General features: G+C 35.3%; 1 protein-coding gene across 22 annotated transcripts in view; it reads left to right on the plus strand.

Annotated features, from left to right (window-relative positions):
• Znf438 (zinc finger protein 438) overlaps nt 1-23,374 on the plus strand; it is a 191,495-nt gene that overhangs the window by 95,232 nt on the left and 72,889 nt on the right. For 9 of the 22 annotated variants that reach the window (XM_076831850.1, XM_076831848.1, XM_076831852.1 and 6 more), the window contains one exon: nt 18,797-19,031. The exons of the other annotated variants lie outside the window; for them this stretch is intronic. The gene's annotated coding sequence lies outside the window, so the exon portion shown is untranslated. The remainder of the gene's footprint in view (nt 1-18,796; nt 19,032-23,374) is intronic. 22 annotated transcript variants of the gene reach the window in all.

The following is a 23,374-nucleotide window of genomic DNA, read 5'->3' on the forward strand; positions in this document are numbered from 1 at the left end:
TGATATTTTTCTCTCATTGTTTTATTGAAAATATTTTACATTCCTTTAATTTGTTCCTCAGAGCCCCTACACATCCTAGATTTTACCTTTTAATACTATCCCATATTTCATGAAATTCAGCTCCTATTCTCTTTTTTTTTAATTAATTTTTATTGTTGGTTGTTCAAAACATTACATAGTTCTTGATATATCATATTTCACACTTTGATTCAAGTGGGATATGAACTCCCATTTTTACCCCGTATACAGATTGCAGAATCACATCAGTTGCACATCCATTGATTTACATATTGCCATACTATTGTCTGTTGTATTCTGCTGCCTTTCCTATCCTCTACTATCCCCCCTCCCCTCCCCTCTTCTCTCTCTACCCCCTCTACTGTAATTCATTTCTCCCCCTTATATTTTTTCCCCTTTCCCCTCACTTCCTCTTGTATGTAATTTTGTATACCCCTGAGGATCTCCTTCCATTTTCATGCAATTTCCCTTCTCTCTCCCTTTCCCTCCCACCTCTCATCCCTGTTTAATGTTAATCTTCTTCTCATGCTTTTCGTCCCTACTCTTTTCTTAGTTACTCTCCTTATATCAAAGAAGACATTTGGCATTTGTTTTTAAGGGATTGGCTAGCTTCACTTAGCATCATCTGCTCTAATGCCATCCATTTCCCTGCAAATTCTATGATTTTGTCATTTTTTAATGCAGAGTAATACTCCATTGTGTATAAATGCCACATTTTTTTTTATCCATTCGTCTATTGAAGGGCATCTAGGTTGGTTCCACATTGCTGGTGGGACTGCAAATTGGTGCGGCCAATTTGGAAAGCAGTATGGAGATTTCTTGGAAAGCTCAGAATGGAACCACCATTTGACCCAGCTATTCCCCTACTCGGTCTATTCCCTAAAGACCTAAAAAGAGCATACTATAGGGACACTGCTACATCCATGTTCATAGCAGCAGAATTCACAATAGCAAGACTGTGGAACCAATCTTTTATGTTTTCTATATAAACATTTCAGAATTTAAAACTGAAATAAAATGGTATTGCTTTCTCTATGATAAAAATGCTAAAGAGCAAAACCAAGTTATTTTCCCTTGATTATTCTGATAAAATTAAAATTAGTTTTGGGCATCAACAGATATAATTTTAACTCTTAAAAGACATAAAAGCCTGATCTCACCATTTTATTCAAAATTGGGCTAGAAAGCCCAGCCGGCAGAGTAAGTAAAAGGGAGGCAGAGAGGAGCCTAAGAGAAAAGGTGCAGGAATGGAAAGAAGGAAAAAATACATCATTATTGGCATTGATATAGTTGTCCATGTGGGAAACTGTCAGACCACTACAACTAAATTATTAGAGTTAATGAATTTAGCAAGATTTTTTAAAATACAGACTCAGCATAGGAAAAACAGTTGCTTTTCTATAGAACAGAAACAAACAACAAAATAGAAAATAATGATAACCATTAATATCCTACATAGTCATGGATTATTTATCAAAATTAAGAAGTTAACTTTGATAGAACAATGTTAACAAAATTACAAGCTTTCATTCTGCTTTTTCCAGTTTTTCTTTGACACATTTTTTGTTTCAGGATCAATTCAGGACACCACTTGCATTTGGTAGCCATATCTCTTCAGTCTTCTCCCATTTGTGGAGTTTGTTGCTGTTGATGCTGCTGTTTTCCTTGTCTTTTCCAGACTTTATACTTTTGAAGAGTAGTGGTCATGTCTTTTGTAGAATGGGACTCAATTTGATTTTGTCTTATGTTTTCTCATGATTATGTCACTTCATATCAGAGTAAATTACATCAACATGATTTATTGCTGGTGGTGTTAACTTTGTTCACTTGGTTAAGATGGTCTCTGCCAGAGTTCTCCACAGTAAAGTTACTACAGTGTTCCCCTTTTATCCATCGGGAACATGTTCCAAGACCTCCAATGGATGTTGAAACTGCAGATAGTACCAAACCCTATAGATACTATGTTTTTTCCTATATATTATCTATAAGAAATTTTAATTTATAAATTAGGCACAGAAAGAGATTAACAATAATAGCTATAATAAAATGGAATAATTACTATAATAATTATATTTCTATAATATAATGTAATTTTTTTATTTTTGAGAGTATATGGTTCTTTGTAATCAGTGAGATATTTTATTGTATGCCTTGCAGTATTGTCACAGAGTACTAGGGTTAATCTGTTCTTCCCTATTTTATGCCCTGGTGCTTCTTTAGCACTTTTATGAATATAGATCCTGTTGGGCATCTTCTATCAGAAAAGCCTGGTTTAATCACAGTTGAGTACTTGCTTGGGATGATATATCTTGTTTTATTAATCAACTGCCTCAACTGTGTTAGAAATGCAGCTGCAACTCCACAGGTGGATCTTTCCGGTAATTTTTATATTTTTCAGACCAGGACTATTCCTGAGTCTAACCATTCCTTACTTACAGTAAATGGCTTGATATTACTCACATCACGGGATCCTCTCATGTGTTGTGTAACACAATTCAGTCAATCAGAAGATACTTTGTTTATGTCTTCTGCCCCAAATTTAATGCCTTTTCTTTAAAAAGCACTTATCATACACTTTTATCACCAGCTAGCCAGGTTGGCTACCTAAGCTGGATTCACAAAAGCTGGCTACATTAGTAACTAAGAAAATGGCCAAAAAAAAAAAAAAAAAATCATGCAACACACAGAAATACGTTTTGCTTGCAGAAATCAGGGATAGCTCTCAACCTTTAGGGTCCACTGGAAAGAGAGAGAACATGCCTGAGACTATATTTATTGAGGGGAACTTGTAAAAGTTCCACCCAAATAATGGAAGGGTTGGGTTTCAGGGGGTTTTAGCCCGTCCCATTGGGTGACTACCCACTCTCGGAGCTTCATTCATTCTGAGCAGAGGTGAGGTCCACCTGCTTTAGTGCACAGTGGAAGACACTCCCACACCTCTATCACTTAAGGATAAGGGTACATGTTCATTTCTATGTGGCAGCTCTCCACATATACCCCCTTTTTTATATGTAAATACACTGAAGGGTTATAACTCCCAGTCACTGGATTCTTTGTGCGAGGATGTCATGACCTCCTATTATGACATAAAAAGAATTAGTAGAAAACATATCATTTCAATAACATACCATATAGAATGTTTCAACATATTTTTTGGATTAAAGTCATCCAATTAACTTCAAAAGATCCAGGTTATTATTATTACTCTGACAAACACTCACTAGAAGATTTTTAATCTTTTCCCAATTTTATTGGGAAGCATTGTATTTGGCCATAGTAACACAGACATATTTATAACTAGCATGGCATTCAAGCCTTTCCTTAAACCATAGAACAGAGATCTCATTTGTGTTATTTATTACAGTGGCTTCTAGAGTGTACATCTTAGTTTCAATCCTTCCATCAAAATTCATCTGACTATGGAGGATCTGGGAAGTAATTTAAGCCAAATTATTAAGAATATTTACATGTTGTAAGTTTAAAACATAGCCACAAAGGCTGTAATTGTAGAAACAATGAATAAATTTAAAGTAGTCACTTCAAGGATCATGAGATCAAGAGCTTACCTAGGTCTGTTTAATTGGCATGCACCTGTTTCAAAGGCTGAACATCAAATTCAGCATACCATGGTTCTGGAATGTTAGCTGGCAGTAGGACAAAGGAAGGTTGATTAAGATCAGTGTTCTTTTCCTCTATTATACCTAATGATACAATTAGATAAGTTGCATTTTTTATAGGCTACAGGATATTTATCATCCTTTCTCTTAATTCTCACATTTAAGAATTCTCTTAGGTTTGTCAGTAATGCAAAAATTCTGGGGGCAGAAGTTAAGCACCAGACACCCTTCTGGATGCCATCTCTCTGAAGGTTAAAGCCTCTAGGAGTCATGGCATCCTCATGTAATTGTCTTTGTCAATTCTATGAGACCAGTCTAAAATATATCCACTATTTTTACACACCTTATGTTATACTGGCAAGACATTTGCACAATATATCCACTTAGGAATGGTGCCAATTTTATTGTAGAATGATTAGGGCAATAATACATTGGTAGATACTTTATGTAGATAACTGGCCTGTATAGGAAAATTCTATTTTAATAATCTTTCTATTTTGATATTTGTCCAGATATGTCAGTATAGTCTTAATTTCCAAGGACCATCATGATTGACTGGTTTAGGTTCCCCATATGCTGTCTTTTCCCCCGGAAAGATACTATTAGACAGCCAGCATTTTTATCATGGGAACAACATATAGGTATAACTGACCATTATAGTCAGTACGATCAATGTAATCACATGGATGAATTTTCAAGTCCACACCATAAAGTACATTAAAAAGTGCACTTGGGAAATGGGTCCACAGAAGTCTCTTCATAAGTTTTACCTACCTGACAAGCTCGTTAAGCTGCATGACTGTAAACTCTGCAGCTAGAGATTTACCTTCCTGTATCAGGTTTTTCAGCCATTTCCAGGATAACAGGTTTAAACTGATTTGAAATCTGATTTAACTTACTGAATCATGTTCAGCAGCAGTAAGACTTTTAATATCACAATTTAAGAAAAAATTTTGAAATATTTGTAAGATTTAGTATGTGTATATAGGATCCTGTTTTCCCCTTATTTCTTTGTTAAAATTGAATAGAGGCTTGGCATAAGTTATACTATCATTAGGTGAATAGTATAGTACAAGTATATAAATAATAAGAAAAGATTTATTATCTCTAGCTGGTTATGAAACTTGACGAAAGTCATTTAATGGGACCATAGTAAATAGAAACTTAATCTTTACCAAATATATGACTTGATTTTAATAGAATTATCCAAAATGAAGAATGTAATAAGTTGTATATAAAAATTTGTGTTGTGAAATTAGCTCTAGATTAACTTAAATGACTCTCTTAATTTGCAATGAGGCTAGAGCCAGAGTTTTTTGCTGGGAGCCATCAGCCAAGTAGGTATGACAATCTCCTTGCCAGCTTACTCCCATGCTGTCTAGTGGAAGGACTTCTGAAAGGTGACCTTGCTCAAGGACCAGGGCGGTTTAGCATAATAGGAGATTAGGGTGTTCCCCCTTTAGAATAGGGCAGTTTAGCAATAATGGGAGATTAGGGTGTTCCCCCTTTAGAATAGGGCGTATCCTGCTGCTGAGTTCCTCTTGAGTTCTTAGGGTCAGACAGTATATTTTGGGAGACAGAAGCCCATGAGTAGTGGATTTGGGCAGAAGTGGATTTGGGCAGAGAACGTGGATTCCCCCAGAACGTGTTTATAAATGGCCGGTGTGAGTTCGGGAATAAAGAATTGCTGTTTGAATCTACAAGCTGTGTGGAGACTCGTGATTTGTGCCCAGCCAGAGACTGCGGCAGTTTTTAACTTAAGAATGGTGTCCTTTACTAGCAGCATGAGAAATTTAATATAGAGACATCTTTCCAAAATAGAAAATATATATGTTTAGTAAACATAGGAAAAATATTTTGTTTTTTTACCCTTAAAAAAAACTGAAATAGAAAACTGAATAGCCCTTTATTTACTAATCCATTAAAAATTGTTATTATTGGGGATGGGGATGTGGCTCAAGCGGTAGCGCACTCGCCTGGCATGTGTGCGGCCAGGGTTCGATCCTCAGCACCACATACAGACAAAGATATTATGTCCGCCAAATACTAAAAAAAAAAAATATTAAAATTCTCTCTCTATCCCTCTTTCTCTCTCTCACTCTTTCTTAAAAAAAATTGTTATTATTGTTATCAAACTTAATGCTGACCTAAGTATGCGGAGTTAGTACTTCAAAAATTGATGGGCAAAAATAAATCAATAATATTGTTTGAGACAGTGATCTGATTTAGAACTTTATATGGCATGAAGCTAGCAATGACATTTTGAGGGATTCACGTCAAAACAGTCTTTACGTATAAACAGTTATATGAACATTTTTAATAACTTGATGTAATAAGCTCTAATAATTATGTATAGTTTATGTCTTTACTAATTTTTAAAATACCAATGTATGATGTAGGGCACTACCTTGTTTTTAAAGTAAAAAATGGGCTTATCACATTTAAGTTCTGTATTGAGATAAACTAGTGGCTGTTGAGCTGACTTGTTTATGGCTGTCTGTCTAATATTTTAGGGGTAGCTATTTTTAGAGTTATTTTTCTCTGTGATAAACTGATGACAGGGGCTCAAAGTAAACCCTGTTTCAGTGTTATAGAGGCTTTCAAAGTTTTTTTTTTTTTAATAACTTAAAAGAGGAGTAACATTTTTATTTAGGAAGTTTATTTCTTTTGGCATCAAGACTAGTATTTTGGTCTTTTTCTATTTTTATGTTTTTTTTCTTTTATTTGATATCTCTTTAAATTATGGTGTAACATCTAAATTTGCATAGGACCATGTTAGTTTCTGCAATCCCTTGAAAATGGGTGGCCCTCTATAAATTTAGGGTGCTATGTACTGTCTCTTTGAGTCTCATAAAAACAGTAGAATTTTTCTAAAGGCTTACTAAAATAATAATAATTATTATTATAATAATTATATATAATATATTGTTATATAATTATAAATTAATATTTTATAAAATAATAATTATTATTATTTTATAAAATAATAATAATTATTATTATTTTAGGCATTCTGTTTACCTGTTGGATCCTGTTTATCCCTGGGGAATTGCCTGTGCTCCAAACAACCAGGTTTGTCCCTATTCTGTATTTTTGGGACAGGATTAAGATAGATCTTTTTAAAATTGTTCTTAGGATGGCCTTCTATTTTAAATTTTAGCTAAGTAATAGCATAATATCTAGGTGAGGTCAGACATCTGGCACAAGTTCTGAAATATTATAATATATATGTATTTGGATCTCTTGAAAATCTCTCCGAATTTGTTCTTATCTGTATTAAGCTAGAGAGGTTTCTTTTGTTTAAGGCCTTGTATCATGGTAGTGACTGAGGCCAGACCTACAATATATGAAAATAAGACACCTCTTTTGATCATTGTAATTCATTTTGATGTTACATGTAAAAGGATAAATTAAAATAACCTTTAATCCCTTCCTGAGAGAAGGTCTCAAAATATCTTTATATTTCATAATATTATCCTTTAAATGGATCAGTGTCTCTCAGTTGTCTTTAAAAAATATGATTAAGGGTACTTCCCAGCGAAAGGAGCTGCATATAAGTCTGATAATATATCTTGTGGGTAATAGGTCCAGTCAGAGAACCCTACATGATGCAAATGAATTCCCAATAAAATTTGTAGCTTCTGTTGCTCAGAATTAACAGATAGCCTTAATTTGGAGAACACCAGTTTTAATAAAATGTTCTCTTAAATCTCACAGATATTTTAGAAACATATTTAACAAACAGAATTAATATGTAAGAATTAGCAGTAATTATCATAATTATGAAGTTTTCAAATCAATTAAATGTAGTCTTTAAAGAGAAGTTTCAAAATTCGAACTCAAGGTAATATTTGAAGACATTTATTGTTTAATCAATGATGTGTGAATCTTAATTCACTATAAATTATTCCTTGTTTAAACAGCAAGAATCACTAGGCATAAACTTAATGTTTCAATAAGTTCTGTCATTCAAAATTTGGACAAAAATCTTTATTTACATCAGCATAATAAGATCAGGGAAAAGCCTAAAATATCCTAAAACTGATTATTTTATATATTTATAGTCAGTTCAGTTATATACGAATCTGTTTTTCAATTATCTTAACTTCTTATATCACTGTCTAGATAATCACATAAAGATTTCTTTATTCAGGGGCTGGGGTTGTGGCTCAGTGGTAGAGTGCTCACCTAGCACGTGTGAGGCCCTGGATTCGATCCTCAGCACCACATAAAAATAAAATAAATAAAATAAAGAAGTTGCTTTCAACTACAACTAAAAAATAAAATAACAAATATTTTTAATTGATTTTATTTTTTAAATACATGACAGCAGAATGCATTACAATTCCTATTAAACATATAGAGCACAATTTTTTATATCTCTCTATATAAAGTATGTTCACACCAATTCATACCTGTACTTGGATAATGATATCTATCACATTCCACCATCATTGCTAATCCCCTGCCCCCTCCCTTCCTCTCCTACCCCTCTGCCCTATCTAGAGTTTGTCAATTCCTCCCATGCTCCCCCTCCCTCCTCCATTATGAGTCAGTGACCTTGTATCAGAGAAAAAGTTTGCATTTATTTTTTGGGGGGTGGGGGGAATTGGCTAACTTCACTTAGCATTATCTTCTCCAGTGCCATCCATTTACCTGCAAATGCCATGATTTTTATTCTCTTTTATTGCTGAGTAATATTTCATTGTGTATATATGCCACATTTTTTACTCCATCTACTGAAGGGCATCTAGGTTGGTTCCACAGTTTAGCTATTGTGAATTATGCTGCTGTAAGCATTGATGTGGCTGTGTCCCTGTAGTATGCTGTTTTTAACCGAGGAGAGGGATATCTGGGTCAAATGGTGGTTCCATTCCCATTTTTCTAAGGAATTTCCATAATACTTTCCATATTGGTTGCACCAATTTGCAGTCTCACCAGCAATGTGTGAATGTGCCTTTTTCCCCAAATCCTCACCAGCACTTATTATTGTCTTCATAATAGCTGCCATTCTAACTGAAGTGAGATGCTATCTTAGAGTTGTTTTGACTTGCATTTCTCTAATTGCTAGAGATGATGAACAATTTTTCATATATTTGTTGATTGATTGTATATCGTCTTCTGAGAAATATCTGTTCATGTCCTAGGCCCATTTATTGATTGGGTTATTTGTTTTTTTGGTGCCTAGCTTTTAGAGTTCTTTATATACCCTAGAGAGTAATGCTATAGCTGATGTGTAAGGGGCAAAAATTTGCTCTAAAGATGTAGGCGCTCTCTTCACCTCACAGATTGTTTCTTTTGCTGAGAAGAAACATTTTAGTTTGAGTCCATTTCATTTATTGATTCTTGGTTTTACTTTTTGCACTATAGAAGTCTTATTAAGGAACTTGAGACCTAATCCCACACGATGAAGATTAGGGCCTCCTTTTTCTTTATTAGACGCAGGATCGCTGGTTTAATTCCTAGGTCCTTGGTCCACTTTGAGTTGAGTTTGTGCATGGTGAGAGAGAGGGGTTTAGTTTCATTTTTTGCGTATAGATTTCCAGTTTTCCCAGCACCATTTGATGAAGACGCTATCTTTTCTCCAGTGCATGTATTTGGCACCTTTGTCTAATATAAGATAATTATAATTTTGTGGGTTAGTCTCTGTGTCCTCTATTCTGTACTGTTTATCTACTAGTCTGTTTTGGTGCCAATACCATGCTGTTTTTGTTAACTATTGCTTTGTAGTATAATTTAAGGTCTGGTATAGTTATGCCACCTGCTTCATTCTTCCTGCTAAGGATTGCTTTAGCTATTCTGGGTTTCTTATTTTTCCAGATGAATTTCATGATTGCTATTTCTATTTCTATTAGAAATGCCATTGGGATTTTGATCAGAATTGCATTAAATCTGTATAGTGCTTTCGGTAGTATGGTCATTTTGATACTATGAGTTCTGCCTATCCAAGAGCAAGGTAGATCTTTCCATCTTCTAAGGTATTCTTTAATTTCTTTCTTTAGAGTTCTGTAGTTTTCATTGTATAGATCTTTCACCTCTTTCATTAAGTTTATTCTCAAGTATTTTATTTATTAATTTTTTTGAGGCTACTGTAAATGGGGTAGTGTTTCTCATTTCCCTCTCAGAGGATTTGTCACTGATATGCAGAAATTCATTTATGGGTGCTGATTTTATATCCTGCTACTTTGCTGAATTCATTTATTAGTTCTAGAAGTTTTCTGGTGGAGCCTTTTGGGTCTTCTAGGTATAGAATCATATTATCAGCAAATAGTGCTAATTTAAGTTCCTTTCCTATATGTATCTCTTTAATTTCTTTCTTCTAATTGCTCTGGAAGTGTTTCAAGAACTATATTAAATAGGAGTGATGAAATAGAGCATCCCTGTCTTGTTCCAGTTTTTAGAGGGAATGCCTTCAATTTTTCTCCATTTAGAATGATGTTGACCTGGGGCTTAATATAGCCTTTATGATGTTGAAATATGTTCCTGTTATCCCTAGATTTTCTAGTGTTTTGAACAGGAAGGGGTGCTGTATTTTGTCAAATGCTTTTTCTGCATCTATTGAGATGATCATATGATTGTTTTTCATTTCTTCCTCGTGTAGTGTTTTGCTCAAGATGCTTTGCAATGCTGGTTTTCTGGCTGCAAATTCTTTTAACTTTTGTTTATCATGAAAGATTTTTATTTTGTTGTTGTACCTGAAGCTTAATTTTGCTGGATACAAAATTCTTGGTTGGCATCCATTGTCTTTCAGTGTTTGAAATACGTTGTTCCAGGATCTTCTTGCTTTCAGTGTCTGTGATGAAAAATCCATTGTTAACCTTATTGGTTTACCCCTGAATGTAATCTGCCTCCTTTCTCTTGTAGCTTTTAATATTTTCTCTTTGTTCTGTATATTGGATATCTTTATAACAATGTGTCTTGGCATTGGTCTACTGTAATTTTGTATGCTCGGTGTCCTGTATGCATCGACAATTTGTATATCCATTTCCTCTTATATGTCTGGAAAGCTTTCTGTAATTATTTCATTCAGCAGGTTACTCATTCCCTTGGTTTGAATCTCTATAGCTTCCTCTATCCGGATGACTCTTAAGTTTGGTTTTTTTATGTTATCGCATATCTCTTGGATGTTTTTCTCGTGATTTTTTACCAGCCTTTCTGAGTTGGTTAGACTCTTTTCAAGATGATATATTTTGTCTTCATTATCTGACGTTCTGGCTTCTTCTTGCTCCACTCTGTTAGTGATACTCTCATTTGAGTTTTTAATTTGGTTTATAGTTTCCTTCATTTCTAGAATTATTGTTTGATTTTTTTTATAATCTCTATTTCCTGATAAAGATGCTTAATTTCTTCTTTTATTTGTTTATGTAATTCATTTTCAATGAGTTCTTTCACTGTTTGAATTTGCTGTCTCATATCCTCTTTAAGGTTCCATTCCATCTGTCTAAGGTATTCCTTGAGTTCTTTATTTGACCATTTTTCTGATGACTCTAGGTCCTCCTGAATATTTAGACTGTCCTGCATTGTTTGTACTCCTTTTCTTCCTTGCTTTTTCATGCTGCTCATGTTACTTCTTATTCTGTTTGACTGCTGAGTTTACTCCTATAAATTTATTTGATGCTTGGGAGGAAAGGTATTAGAAGGGAAGGGAAGAAGTCACTAAAGAGAATGAGAGTAAGCAGGTAGAATTCAAGGAAGGGGGAATAAGGAAATTGAAAAGAAATGAAAAGACAAAAGAAAAAATAGAAAAGAAAAAAAAATTTAAAAAAATAATTTAAAAAAATTAAATTTAAAAAAAATTTAAAATTTTTTTTTAAAAATTTAAAAAACAACAACAAAAAAATGAAAATAAAAAAAACCAAATAAAAAGAATTAATAAATGCAGTCTTAGAGTTTGATTAACTTCTCTTCCAGTAGGTGGAGCTGTGCCCACCGGGCCAAGCTTCTCCTCTCAATACGCGGGAACCAATCACTGTGCAGCAGCTCCTCCTCCCAGCCTGGGCGGGTCTCCAATCCTGAGTGCCTAGGGCCTTCTCCTGTGTCTAGTCACTTCCCCACTTTTCCTCAAGCCAGGCCCCGCTCACTGGTGACGCTCACCACAATACTGGCTACACGCCAGGTCTGCTGCTCCCAGGAGCCCTATTTTCATGAACGACTGGGCCCAGTCTCCCTGTTTGCCATTCCCTCAGACCCTAAGTTTGTAGAGCTTGGGGCTGAGAACCCTCAGCGAATTTTGCTTGCCCTCCGGTAGCCACGCCCCTGGTAGCTGGTGCAAAAGACCTCAGTTGTCAGCACTGGTGGGAGCGGTAGCCGAGCGCCGCAGGTCCCGCTCCACTTCTGATTCCCTCGGTCTGGCTATCGAGCTCATGGGAGAGCTGGGAAGGGCCCTTAAGGTTTCCTCGCTGTGTGGAGAGGGAAGGCTAGGGGGTTACACACCTGTCGCTGCTGGTTTCAATGAAGTTATCCCCTCCGCTGCATTCTGGTGACGTCAGTTCTCTGCCATGGTGGTATCCCAAGCAAATGGAGACAGTTCGTTCCCTTTGCCGGGTGACTGATGCAATGGGTGGGTCCTGACTGGCTCTCCCAAGCCCCGTTTCAATCCTGTGGGCACTGAGTATGAAGGCTCAGTTGGCGTTTACCTCCGTAGGTTCAGAAGGGCCGACCAGTTGTTTCAGTGGGATGGTTTAGTGCTGAGTCACAGCAGTTTGTCTGTGAGACGCAGGCAAACGGGAGCTTGAATTCAGCCGATCCGGGCTCGGTGTGTTCTGAGAGGCCCAGACTGTTCGCCCCAGATCCATGTCAGCTCAGCATTGCCTAGTGATGCTGAGCAAACTGCATTTAGACGGTTTACGACTCCCTATGCCTGCGCAGCCGAAGAGCTCAGAGACTTGATCTCTCCGCGCCTGCTGCCATGTCGGATCTCAAGGTATTAGTTCTTCTTTAAAGGTTTTGTAGAACGCAACTGTGTATGCATCCCATCCTGGGCTTTTCTTAGTTGGTAGGCTTCTGATGGCATCTCCTATTTCATCACTTGATATTGGTCAGTTTAAATTGTATATATCTTCCTGATTCAATCTGGGCAAAAAAAAGAGAATTCTTTATTCAGGAAAATCCTCTATCATTAAAATTTAGAATATAAAAAGGCCTTTTCTTTTTACCCAGAGATGATTTCTTTCTTCCTCTTAGGACTCTTCCAATTTCTTATTCTCTATACAGAAGTATTTCTTTCTCTCTCCTACTAGAATTCTTCCTTGGTTATATTTTGGAATAATTCCTTTAATCTTAGAATCTAAACAATTGTTGTATTTTAATAAGAAGAGTTACTTCAAATGAAATGTAGCCAAGGCTTTTTGGATATCTCTGTTTACAGAATTATATCTATCATTTTATAAAAACCTGAACAATAATTTAGGAATTAGAGATTACTTGATGGTTATATGTCAACCTTATAATTTAATGAGTATTTCTTGGAATATACATTTTATAGTAAATTACATTTACCTTAAATATCTCTATAAAGCAGAGCATCAGATAAATGCATGCATAAAAAAATATAAATTATTTGATTCCTGTTGAGGGAAAATGATTAGAAGCAAATAGACATATATTAATTATCCTGTGAATTAAAGACTATACATTATTTACGTAACTGGGAAAATATGCATTAAGAATAAAAGTGTAGCTTATATTTATGTAATCATAAATCTTATGAAATCCTGTGGTTCTTAAAAGTATTTGGATCCATTTTAACTTACTTTTAACTAGGAGTTCACCCTTATATCTAGGTGATGTAACATCATGCAGTTAAAATAAGATCCTTGTGCATACATTTATGTATTTTTCGTATTTACGTAGTAGAAGTGAAAAGAATAAGGATTCTTTGGTCGTCATGGGAACACTGTGAGAAAAGATCTCAGATTGCTGGCTTTCTGTCCTCATGACAAGCAAATGCACCCCATAACTTTTAAAAATGAAATTAAGCTATAAGCATATGCATAGTATCTCATTAATGTAACGTTATCTTTGTAATTTTTCCTTAATAATATAGCCATAGAAAATTCCTAGAGGAACCTGTAGGATAAAAAATCAGATTATTTAGCTTTGAGAACAAGTTAGGCTGAGAGCTGCAGTGGAGGAGTTTGCTGAATTAGATTTTGTCTGAAAATAAATATTTTTGTTAAAGGGAACATATTAAAAATAATGAAAAGAAATTTTCTGACAGCGGGGCACAGCTTTCGTAACTCCAGTTGTCAGCCTGTGGGAGACAGATAGTATAGGTTAGTGGTTGGACAGTGGGACCAGAAGCTCTGTTTGAGTGGTGGTAGTAAGGTATTATGGTGATAGGAAGGTCACTTGGTTGGGGGATTCTTCCGGGTTCTCTATAACCCAAAGTTTTGCTTGAAATTGTAGGAATTTTACTCCCTGCGTTGTCGCTTCTGACCATGGCAGTCCTTTGTTGAAGCTTCGCAGCGCCCAGCAGCCTGTGTTTGTGGCTCTGTGCAGTCCAGTCGATGCTCCTGCGATGGGTTACCATGGTTAGTGTGTAGCAGAGCAGGTCACATTAGCATCTGGACCAACAAAGGACCCTTTGGCTGGCTGCGCCTTGCCTGTCCCGTTGCCCGCTGTTGTGCCCTTTGCCTGGTACCTGGCACTGGGCCAGTCTGCATTTCCCCACTTCAAATCCCCTTGACCTTTCATGGGCACTCCACCATTTTCCCTTGGGTTGTGGATGTTCCGGTGGCAGCAACGTGCCCTTGCCTCGCTGTTCCCTCAGGCACCCAGTGCAGGCGGGGAGCAGCCAGGCTTGTGTCCTGGTGAGTCCCGGCCAGCGGCCATCATCTCCCTAATGGTGGCACAAAGCCACAATGCAAAATGAGCCTCCCCTGGTGCTGCCATATTGTACTGCCTGGGCAGGATCCTTTGAGCTGGTCTCTGTGACTTGTGTTGACCTTAGCACTTTCTCAGTCAATGGATCGTTTCCCTGCATCTTCCCCTTGCAGTGCCTCCTGCAGATGTCTCAGAAATCTTTCAACTGAAAAGCAGGCTCCAACAACAGAAGCTGGTGCCAATGTCCTGCACATGGACATTGTGGGCCAGACTAGGTTATCTAAGGAGCAAAAGTATTGCTGGCAGTGGGTCTGCAAGGATAAGTTAAAGACCCCATAGGGAAGAGCAGCCAAAGCCTTACATCTGCATGAGAGTAGCAACTGGGTTACAGCTCACTCAGTTTCAGTATTCGGTAAGGCTGCAGTAAGAGGCTCCCTAGATTTATTAGCCCAATTTAAATTGCCTGAATAATTCTAGAAAGTAATAATCAAATAAAAAAATTTAAATACTTTATTTCTCTAGAAGCATAGATTTCTGGAATTTTAACGTTCCATAATAAACAATTTTTCCTCTCTTCATTCTCTAAATATTAATCTCCAGTATATAAATCCAAATTTTCTTATCTAAAACATTTCAAAACACAAAAAATCCACATTAATTCTACAATAAGCCCTAAAAGCATGCTTTTCTTATGAGAGAGAGAGCTACACTTTAACCATATACATATTACCAACTACCTTAAACACAATCCCAGTGGGGACTCCATTTATGGCCAGCTAGCCAGGCTGGTGACATGAGCTGGGTTCACAAAAGCTGGCTACATCAATAACTAAGAAAATGGCAAAAGAAGCACGCAACACACAGAAATACCTTTTGCTTGCAGGAATCAGGGAGGCCTCTCAACCTTAAAGGTCCTTGGAAAGAGAAAGAAAGTATGTCCGAGACCCTATTTATTGAGGGGAAGACACTTGAGAAAGTTCCACCCAAATGAGGGAAGGAATTGAGTTTCAGGGGGGTGTAACCCAGTCCCATTGGGTGACTGCCCACCTGGAGCTTCATTCCCCTGCTGAGCAGAGGTGAGGTCCACCTGTTTTGTCCCCTGCTGAAGCCAGTCTCACACCTCCATTGCTCAAGGCTAAGGGTACATCCTCACTCCTATGTGGCATCTCCCAATACACTGTGGCCAGAACTTTTGCAGTTTTAGATTTGACAGTGAAGGTAGCATGAATTTCATTTGAAAATTTATTCTTGCTATAGATCTTAGCAACCTCAACAGACAATTTATTTTGTTTTTTGAGAACCTTTACCTTTTTACTTAATGGAAGAATTTGACAGCTTCTTTTTGACACATCCACATTGCCAGCATCACTGCTTTGGGGCTTTAGGATCATAATTAAGTAACTAAGGGTTACTCAAATATAAGTACTGTGATACCATAACAGTCAATCTTATAACCAAGATAGCTATTAAATGTATGCAGGTAGTATTTACAGTGCATCTATACTATGCATCAGCTGTGTATTCATATCCCCAGTAGAACAGAGTGAGATTTCATCACACTATTCAGAACATTGTGTGATTTAATCTTATAAATTGTTTACTCCTGGAATTTTCCTTTTAATATATTTGAATCATTGTTGAACTCAGGTAACTGAAACCATGGAAAGAAAAACCAAAAATGGAGAATGGAATCATTGTCTAGAAAATGTAATTTTTTACATTTATAATTTGCCTAGCAATATAATATAAATAATTTTTAATAAGTCTAATACATAATGTCTTAGACCTTTAATGATAAAGTTACGAACTTTTATTAAAAGACTAAATTATTAATTTAATGTGGAGAAACACTACATTAATGAATTAGAACACTTAAATGTTGAAAACAATATTATTTCTCAGTGCACATGGAATCAAATACCTAATATTTGGGGAATTTTAATGTTATTATTATTAATATTTTTAATATAATAAAATGCTATTATTTTAGTGGCATTTTGATGATACTTGACACTATAATTCTGAACTTATGTAGGGTAGTTATTCAAAAATTACAAGTGCATGCCTAAAGAATAAGATGTTTTTCCTGCCCTATATCAAGGAGGTCTGGTTTTCCTGCCTTTATATCATGATTTAATATAAAACCATAGTAATTAAGCTAGTGTATGATTTAGGGATATACAAATTGCCCAATGGAAAAAAATAGAGAATTCAGAAACAGATCCACCTGTATATGGAAACGTTGTTTTATTATAAAACTGGTGTGTACTGGTCAATGAAAAGTGGACACAGTTTTCACTATCTAGCTTAAGGCATTAGACTGTCCATACGAAAGAGAATGAAGTGGGATTCTCAAACACAATGGGAAAAAAAAGTTAAAATGTTTTAAATTAACAATTATAATTAAATTTAATTATAAAACTAAAAATTAGAAGAAGCAGAATTCAGGAAAGAAGTTGAAGAAAAACCAAAACTTTCAAAGAAATGAAAACAAGAATTTGAAAGAGTATAAGAGAAAAAAGATGGTGGAGAAATCAGAGGTCATAGAGATTAGAAATGAGAGAAGTGAATAAATTCCAGTGTACATCTGAAGAAATGATAAAATATCTTAGTTTTAAAATATCAATGTTTACAATATGCCAGGAACTATATCATTAACTTTTCTCATGCTTCTGAGTTATATACCAGAAATCAAAACGTCATCTATAAATTATTTTAATGATGACTCTAATGACAACTTAATTACCCTATAGTCTGTAGGTTACTAAAACTAGAAATCACTTGACTTATAGAGGAATTTGCTCTCACTTTCTCAGCTTGAGGAAATTTTATCAAAAAGGCTTAACTAAGATTTATCAAATGACTGTTATACTTATTACTCTTTTATGTAGAAGCACCCTATTTAATCCAATATACTTAGAAAGGGTTGTAAGAACTATTATTAATTGCAACATATATATGTCAATAAATAATTTTTAGAGAATTTTTTAAAGATCTGTCTTAATTATATTTTTAGCAAAGCTTGTAGCTGTAAATAGAGATTACGTAGTTTAGGGAAAATGGCTGCCATTTAATCTAATTTACAAAGCTACTCTTCATTTTTAAATTTATCTTTCAAATAAGACATCCTTCTTTCAGTAAAAGTCCAACTTGATTTTTTAACTCAAATAAATATGTTAATATATGCCGCCATGACAACCATCACATGGCAGAATTCTAATTCTAATATAGATAAATAGGTAAGGCACAGAGCCCTGCCATGTGTTGCCTGGATACAGTAATGTACTGCTGCCTTCAGTGTTTCTTTGCTTTGTGCTCACTAAAGTCTCCTAGAGAGATGCTTCTTTAACAGTAATCAGGCTGTGGAAGAAGGAAAGGCTTTAGGTAAAATATCATCTCTACTGATTTATTTTATCTGATTTATAATATTATAATATGGGCCCAAATACTCAATTACTTAATAAAATATATATGAGATAGGAAAAGAATAGTTTCATTGATTAAAGGAGAATTTATACATAGCATTGTTTTAATTTGTCCCCTTCTTTGGCCACCTGGGGTTTTTACATCCCAGGAGTTATACATTTCTTTTATAAAGTGGAGGAAAGGTAATTGTGAAGTGGGGAAAGGAGCCAGCATGATAACTTGGCTACCAGCGTATTCCCAGAAAGATCAGTATTAGGAAGAATGAAGGTTGAGGAACTAGAAATTGGTTGTCTCAAAACGATCTTATCTTGCCTTAAAATTACACATTTCTTGGAAAGTCTTTGTAAAAACCCAAATGTTCCTCAGTTTGAGGGCTACTGACATATGGGACAGGTAAGATAAATTCATTATATGTATAATTGTCAATGCAACAATAAAAAACCTAAATTAATGAAACCAATGACTAGATATTAAAATAAAATAAAAGTCAACTTGAATTTAAATATCAAAAGAGCACACTGTGTGCCTTGGCCTTATAAATTTCATGGACCTCAGATAAAGAAAATTTCTATGTGGAATCAGGCAATAGATTGAGATATTTATAAAAGGGAAAATGATGCTGGCCTTAGATTTCACTTGATGTAAGAAAATAGAGCATAATTTTAAGATTTGTTTTAGAAAAGAATAGGTAATTTTTTAGACTTTTATATTTGTCTCACCTTTCAAGTATAAGTCAACAAATAGTTGTGAACTAAAAAAAAAGTTTTTAAAGTATTCCTTTGCGCCTTTATGAGGAAATACTAGAAGACAGACTCTTCTCAACATGGTTTTGCAAGGTAAAGATTTGAAGTAGCCAAAACATGTTCTGCCAGTGCTGAAAGCTTTTTTTTTTTTTTTTTTTCCATTTTTAGATGAACTGTGGGTTCTGGTAACACTACCTATGAGCAAACTGACTGATTTCTCAGGCCTTTGAGGTTCTCCAAAATTAGAAAAGACTCATTCAGCTGTCTCATCATTGATGGAAAGGACCTGAGCCAAGAGGCTTGAGAAGAGAATCAACCACATAGAATAGAGTGTTTGCTGCATTCAGGTTCAATTTCCTCAACCCAAAGATGAAACACTAAGTTTTCATACCAATTTCTAAAGGTTAGTTCATGATTAAGTTGACAGAATTTGGGTAATGGACTTTACTTAATATGAGTGTTGTTTATCAAAAAAATTTTCAAAAAAACATTAACTTTGCATTTTTCTAGGTAAAACAAATTAAATCTGTAATAGATCTCATATGCGTGGGTTTAATAACCCCTGAATATGTTTAGGTTGGTAGGAAAAGTGGAATATAACATTCCTGGCTTTGGAACTAAACTGCATAGTTGTGAGCTGTGGCAAAATATGTGTCCTTTATTCCTTTCTGAGAAGTATTAAATGAAGAGTATTATATTTTTGTCTATATCTGAACCAAATTTTCTACTGGCTTTACCCTGCTATTTCTGTTTTTGACCTCTATGGTTGATGGTGGCAGATAAGAAAAACGAAGTCTGTAATAAGTTTATCTGAGAGTGAGCTGCAGTGCTCTTTGGTACTAACACTGCAGCCAGTGTGCTAGAAAATCCAGGCCATGAATTGTGTTCTGCAGTCTGATTGCCCAGAGAGCAGATAGAATTGCCGTGTAAAAAAAGGATGGTGAAACTTTATTAATTTTGCTCCCCTCAGAAGAAAAAAAAAAATGGTGCAACAACTTCTTGAGATGAGAGTGTGCCCATGAAAGAAACAAAGAATATGAATCCAGAAACACATAGGAACATTCAGGAAAACAAAAACAAAACTGGAGTCACTTTAAGCCCCAAAATAACAATTAAAAGACTTCAAACACGTTTTTTTCCCCTATGTTTACCTATAACTTAATATGCTGTATCTCTTGATCTTGTTATGACATGTTGGATAAGATTTCTTTGGAAAATGTGGAATCAAACTGAATCAAATTGAAAATGTGGAATCAATTTATAAAAGAAATTATAAATGTGCCTGGGGCTCTATCCCTCCAGGATGGCTAAGTGGAAGAATTTAGAGTCTATTTAGTATTGGTAATGAAGTGGGGATGAGGGAGAGGAAGATGGGGGTGAAAATGGAAGAAAAAGTGGTAAAAAAAAATAAAGTGGTCTCAAAATTTGTCCACTCCAAATACTGACAAAGCACAGAAAATCAAGAAGATTCATTTGAAGTTCATGAGCAGAGATGAGGATATATATTATATAAATTTTTATATATTATATATATACACACGTGTGTGTGTGTGTGTGTGTGTGTGTGTGTGTTTATAATCTGATGTAGAGGAATAGATTTGGCAATGGCCACCAATGCAAAAATTCAACATAAAGGATACTAAGGAAGAGGACTATAGTGGAATAAACTTCATAAAACAAACAAAAAAAGACTTCAGAAAGAGAACAAATTTGATCAAGAAGATTATGGAAGAGTAAGGTAAAGGACATGAAGAGAAGACCTTTTAAAGGGAAGTCCAAAGAGAAGCCACCAAAAGGCAAGCAAAGGCCAAAGATGAAAGAGATGCCTTTTAGGATTGGGATGATGGGGTTGGGGGATTTGATCCATTCACTCGCAGACCCTCTAAAGACAAAGTCTGAAAAATATGGTAGGGGAGCTATGAGAATAAAAATTAGTAACACCAGGAAGAAACCAAATGAAGAAAAGGAATAACAGTGAGTGGAACATACCACAGTAGAAAAGGCTGCAGTGGAACAGAACAAGGCCAAGCCAGAAACCATAATGTCTTTGCATACCCACTTATCTTTAGGAGAAAACAAAGAGCTTGTGTTACATCTGCTCAAAGTAAAAGTTAACTACTTCCTGCTTTTCTCTTCTTTTGAAACTCCTGGTTGTGACTTTGTGAGCCAGAAGTCAAAAGATTTGGCTTTGGAGTACTTAAGTAATGTGAGTTACATGCCTAAAGGATCAGTGAATCTGCAGACAAAGTGATCATGTGTCTAACCCCCTTCTTGCCCCATCGTAGAATACAGTTGAAGCAAGAGCAGATTTTAAAAGTCTCCTGATCCTATTTCTAGGATTTGTGTTTTAGATTTTATCTGTTTCTTTTATTTTGCTGCCAAGTTGTAGAGTCCTTTTCCCATTTCTAAAAATTCTTGACTTGTTTTCCATACAGAACCTATTATGTATTATTAAACAAAATTTCTCAGAAGTTTGATGGATTTAATATTTCTGAAGGGAGAGTATGGTAAAGCAGACCTAAGAAATAAGTACTTTTGCATTGCAATAGTAAATTATATACCTTTTTCTTATTTTTAATAAAAGTAGGACATTTGGGGATATATTTAACAAAAGACATGCAGAATCTCTACTTTGAGAACAAAACAGTACTGAGAACAATTAAAGACTTAAATAAATGAAGAGAGTTACTTTGTTCATGGACTGGAAGACTGAACTAGATGAGATTTCTTCCTATGTTGATCTATAAATTCAACATTAATTCCTATCATAATCCCACAGGTTTATTTTTTGTAAAAGTGACAAGCCAATTCTAAAAACAATATGGAAATGTAAAAAACTGATAATCTCCTAAATAATCTTCTTAACATAGCTAGACGACTTGATTTTGTACCTTAACTATAAAGCTACAATAACCAAGACAGTGTGTTACTGCCATAAAGATTAATAAATAGGTCAGTGCAATTGAATGGAGAGACCAGTTTATACCCACACTTATATAGTCATTTGATTTCTAACAAAAATCCAAAGCAACTCAGTGGGGAAGGAAAAACAATTTTTATAATGGTACTGTAGCAACTAGATATCTAAGCCAAAATAAATCTCCATTGCTATCTAGCACCATGTAAAAAGATCAGTGTGAGATGGATCATATTGCTAAATGTAAAAGCTAAAACCATGAGGACTTGAGAAGAAAACATTGGAGGATGTCTTTATGACCTGGGGGTAGGGAAAGATTTCTTAAGATGTAAAAACAATCACAGTAAGAGGAAAGTTTTATAAGTTAGAATTTATCAAAATTAAAAAACCTTGTGTTCATCAAAAGAGAATTAATAAAAGGAAAGCCACAGACTGGGGAAAAACATTTATGAAGCATGTATTTGTCAAACTATGTAGATACAAATTTATACAGCTCCATAACAAGAAGACAATCAAAACAAAACAACAAAAAAAAATAGTGTTAAAGCAGACAAATGATTTGAAAAGATACATAACTTGGACAGACCCTGCCCAGCAGAAGACATTCACATGGTAAGTAAACATATGCTCTGCAACATTAATCATCTGGGAAATGTGAGTTAAAAAATATCACTGGTTCAAAGCCAGCCTCAGCAATGGCAATGCACTAAGCAACTCAGTGAGCCCCTGTCTCTAAATAAAATACAAAAAAAGGGCTGGGGATGTGGCCTAGTGGTCCAGCGCCCCTGAGTTCAATCCCTGGTACAAAAAAAAAAAAAGAAAAAAAGGAGGATAATGAAATATTCATCATAATTGCTAAAATTAAACAGATTGTTAATGAATTTCTTATACATCTTAAACAAGAATCTTATACATTTTAGAAAAAAAGGTCTGAAAGTTTCTTACAAAGTTAAACATACACTAACTTGATGTTATGATCTGGATCTTAAATGTCCCCCAAAATTTATGTTTTGAAGGCTTATCCCCAGTGCATCAATGTTCGTGTTTGGTGTGTGGGGGGGTAGTCTTTGGAAGGTGATTAGATCATGAATGCTCAGGCCTCATAAGCAAATTAATCTACTTATGGATTCATCACTTAATGGGCTTGGGGGGGCGGGGGGTGTTATTATAAAGGCAAGCTCTCTTTCTGTTTTCTGACCATCATGAGATAATCAGTTTTGCTTCATCACATATTTCCCACTATGACGTTTTGCCTTGTGATGGACCCAAAGCAATGGGGCCAACTGACCATGAACTAAAACCTGAAACCATGAGCCAAATAACTTATTTCCTGTTAAGTTGTTTTTCTCAGGCATTTGCCACAGCAACAGAAAGCTGACTAATATACCTAATGACTCAGCAGTTTTCCTAAAATACGTGAAAATATAAGTGTACCAAAAGATGAAATATCACAAGTATATACTATTTTATGTCTGTCAGACTGGCAAAAATGTTGGCAAGAAGTAGAACATCCTGACCTCTCTTACCCTATTAGTGGTTATATAAATGGGGGGTATACATATAAAACAGTTTGTCATTATCTAGTAAATTGAGTATATACTACCTCACCAGTTCTAGGCATAGAAGCTTGCAAATGTATATGAAGAAACGTGTAGGAATTTTTCAGAAAATTGAAAACAGGTCAGATATCCAACAAAAGAAGACATTAATTGTGCTTGCTGTATTCAAATAAATCATCAGGGATAGATTTCATAAATGTAATACTTAGTGATAAAACCAAGTGACAGAATTCTTCCAATATAATTCTGTCCCAAATCTTGCCAAAATTA

This window comes from Callospermophilus lateralis, chromosome 13 (genome assembly GCF_048772815.1).
Source record: "Callospermophilus lateralis isolate mCalLat2 chromosome 13, mCalLat2.hap1, whole genome shotgun sequence".
Classification (NCBI taxonomy): domain Eukaryota; kingdom Metazoa; phylum Chordata; class Mammalia; order Rodentia; family Sciuridae; genus Callospermophilus; species Callospermophilus lateralis.